The sequence below is a fragment of the Otolemur garnettii genome, unplaced genomic scaffold (genome assembly GCF_000181295.1).
Source record: "Otolemur garnettii isolate 467f Iridium unplaced genomic scaffold, OtoGar3 scaffold00085, whole genome shotgun sequence".
NCBI classification, from domain to species: Eukaryota; Metazoa; Chordata; class Mammalia; order Primates; family Galagidae; genus Otolemur; species Otolemur garnettii.
In genome coordinates, this window is record NW_003852480.1 from 6,714,060 (window position 1) to 6,718,034 (window position 3,975).

Consider the following 3,975-nt stretch of genomic DNA (forward strand, 5'->3'; position numbering starts at 1 on the left):
GGTTTCTATAAAATGTGATGGAGTGAATGCTAAGAGTATCTCTCCCTCCCTCTCAACACCTATAAAAATTACCAAAAATGGATTTTTAAAAGAAACGATAAACCTACCATAACACAAAATGAATAGAAAATAGAGAACAATACAAGTTTTTTTTTTTTTTTGGAGACAGGGTCTCACTTTATCATCCTCGGTAGAGTGCCGTGGTGTCACAGCTCACAGCAACTCCAACTCCTGGGCTTAGGTGATTCTCTTGTCTCAGCCTCCCCAGTAGCTGGGAACTACAGGCACCTATCACAATCCCTGGCTAAACAATACAATTTTGATGGCTAGAAAACAGATGAAAAAGTGTACACCAGAAATGTTGAAAGCTGAGAGCCAAATCATTAGTACCGTGGAATTCTCAAGAGGCTTACACCTCTGAAACAGGACAACTAACACAAGGGAACAGGTTAAAGACTCAGCGGCTCTCAGCCTGTGGGTCATGACCCACAGGAACTGTATTAAAGGGTGGCAGCATTAGGAAGGTTGAGAACCACTGCTCTAGAAGCACTTAGAATGCTAAGTGGTCTTTCCACTTTATGTATCTGAAGAAATTTTTCCATCCCACACTGAGGAAGAAGTTTGGCAAGTTATTTTCTAGGAAGGCTTTGATAGGGGGTCTTTACATTGGGACATACCAGGCATAGCTGAACAGAAAAAACAGCACCAAAGACAGAACGGATATAAACAGCTCAATCTTATTATTGCTGGGGAGAAAAAAAATTCTGTACTATGCTCAATTCTGCATATAGGAGCCATGAAAATTAAATTGAAAAAAAAAAAAAACAGATTCAGTGCCTGTAGCTCAGTGGTTAGAGTGCTGGCCACATGCACTGGAGCTGGTAGGTTCGAACCCAGCCTGAGCCTCCTAAACAACAATGGCAACTACAACAAAAAAATAGTCAGGTGTTGTGGCGGGTGCTTGTAGTCCTAGGTACTTGGGAGGCCGAGGCAAGAGAACCACTTAAGCCCAAGAGTTTGAGGTCGCTGTGAGCTGTGATGTGACAGCACTCTACTGAGGGCGTAGTGTGACTGTTCCAGAAACAAAGATTTATTCCTGTGCATATGGAAACAAACAAAAGAAGTAGCTAGCTCACTAAATGGTTAAATGTAGAGTTATAGGTTTTTTTTTTTTTTTTTTTGGGAGACAGAGCCTCAAGCTATCCCCCTGGGTGAGGTGCTATGGCATCACAGCTCACAGCAACCACCAACTCCTGGGCTCAAGCGAGTCTCCTGCCTCTGCCTCCCAAGAAGCTGGGACCACAGGCACCCACCACAATGCCCAGCTATTTTTTTTGGTTGCAGTCGTCATTGTTGTTTTGGCTAGCCTGGGCTGGATTCAAACCCGCCACCTTAGGTGTATGTGGCTGGCGCCTTAGCCACTTAAGCCACAGGCACCAAGCAGCTGAGTTACAGGCTTTTATGAGAGAAATGAATAAATTTCTTTCAGAAAAATAAAGGGGTTTTGAGAGAAAAAATGGAGATAAGAAAGTTTGTGAAGTATTTATTTCTGTTGGTGCAGTGGTGTTTTTCCATGGTGTTCTCCTAGAGAGGGGACTTTCAGTGGGTTTAATCTTAGAATTCATTCTGAACATACCATAGATTTGTCCAAAGAGGGTATTTATAGGAACTTCACTTTCCAGAAGTTACAGCTTTTAATCAGATAAGGAAAGCTCCAATGGCCTTCTTAATGCATCTTAAAACCTCAAATATCTTTAGCTAAAAACAGGCTTTATATGTCTGCCAGATTTTGAGTAGGCTCCCACATTATTATACTAAATATTGGAACGCTGGCCACCAGGCTTAGACCAACCTCCACAGCAAATTAGAAAGAGAACCTGACCAGATTAAGACACCAGCACCTAAAGATAATAAAATGTTGAGGAATAGTCACGAGCCATCCATCCCAGTCACCCTTTGATGAAGACCAATATGCATTCATGGTTTCTAGTCTGCTTTCGACTGGCTCCCTCTTAAATACAAGCATAGATGGAAATAGTACAAACATTTGAATTAAATCCATCACATAAAATATAGAGAACAAATTTTAAAAAAAGAGAAATAAAGAAGGATATGCTAAAGAAGAGAAGGAAAAATTTTTTAAATATGTGCATAGTTCATATCTTTAAGGAGAAAAATTATTGCAATCACTAGGAAATAAAGGATGTAATTTCAAACAAACATGAGCAATCAGAGAACAAGAAAAGGGTGCTAGGTATTAAAATTTTAATAGCCAATAGTGTCAAAATAAAATAGCAAAAAGTTGGGCCAGGCGCAGTGGCTCACACTAGTAATTCTAGCATTCTGGGAGGCCAAGGCATGTGGATTGCCTGAGCTCACTGGTTCAAGATCAGCCTGAGCAAGAGCAAGACCCTGTCTCTAAAAATAGCTGGGCATTGTGGCAAGTGCCTATAGTCCCAGCTACTTGGGAGGCTGAGGCAAGAGAATTACTTAAGCCCAAGAGTTTGAGGTTGCTGTGAGCTATGAGGCCATGGCACTCAAAGGAAGACTCTGTCTCAAAAATAAATGAATAACAACAAATAATTGGAGGAAACTATTTTATTGATAATAAAATAATGCAAAAAAAAGATTTAGAAATACTTCTGTTTGCAGATAGGAAGACAGGCAAAGGTGAAATTAGAATCAAACTAATAGGAATTGTGAATTTTCAGAACATTAGGGCAAAGAGAAAATCTTAAAAATTTCCACAGAAGAATTTTGGTTTCAGAACAAGACAAAAATTAATAACAGCATTAAATTTGTTGAGAACAGGAATGAAAGCTAGGAGACAATGGAGTGATACATTCAAAATCAAAGGAAAAATATTTCTTTTTTTTTTAGAGACAGAGTCTTATTTTGTTGCCTGGGTAAAGTGTTATGATGTCACAGCTCACAGCAACCTCCAGCTCTTGGGTTTAGGCAATTCTCTTGCCTCAGCCTCCTGAGTAGCTGGGACTACAGACATCCACCAAAATGCCCAGCTATTTTTTTTGTTTGTTTTTGTTGCAGTTTGGCCGGGGCTGGGTTTGAACCCGCCACCCTCAGTATATTGGGCTGGTGCCTACTCACTGAGCCACAGGTGCCACACAGAAAAATTATTTCTATGCTAAGCCCCATTATCAACTTAAAGTGATAGCCAAAAAAAAAAAAGAAAGAAAGAAAAGGCATTGTCAGACATGAAACATCTTAAAAACAAAAATATGTAGCGTGCAGCCTTTCATAATTAGCTCTAGAAGGAAATGCTTCATCAAGATAGCAAGTAAAATAAGAAAGAAAAATGCCAGGAACACAGGACACAAAGAAGCCAAGATAAGATAGAACTGAAGAGATCCCTCTGACATGGTGTTACAGGGAAGCCTCAAACAACACACGTGCCCTAAGTAGGAGTCCCCATTTAATATATGGTGCTGGGAGAACTGGTTAGCCACGTGTAGAAGACTGAAACTGGGCCCACACCTCCTATCATTTACAAAAATCAACTCACACTGGATAAAGGTGCAAATTTAGTACATGAACAATAAAAACTCTAGAAAAAAGTGGGGAAAACTCTTGATGATATGAGCCTGGGAAAAGCTTTTATGAAGACGATTCCAGTGGCAATTGAAGCAACTCCAAAAATAAATAAATGGGACATGATCATGTTGAAAAGCTTCTGCATAGCTAAGGGCACAACAGCTGAAGCAGACAGCCTTCAGAATGGGAGAAGACATTTGCATGCTATGAATCTGACAAAGGGAATGAGAATCTACAGGGAACCCAAACTAATCAACAAGAAAAGAGCAAACAATCCCATTTATAAGTGGGCAAGAGATTTGAGCAAACCTCCTAATATGACAGATGAATGGCCAACAAACACATCAAAAATGCTCAGTGTCCCTAATCATCAGAGAAATACAAATCAAACCACCTTTAGATACCACCTAACCCCAGTGAGAC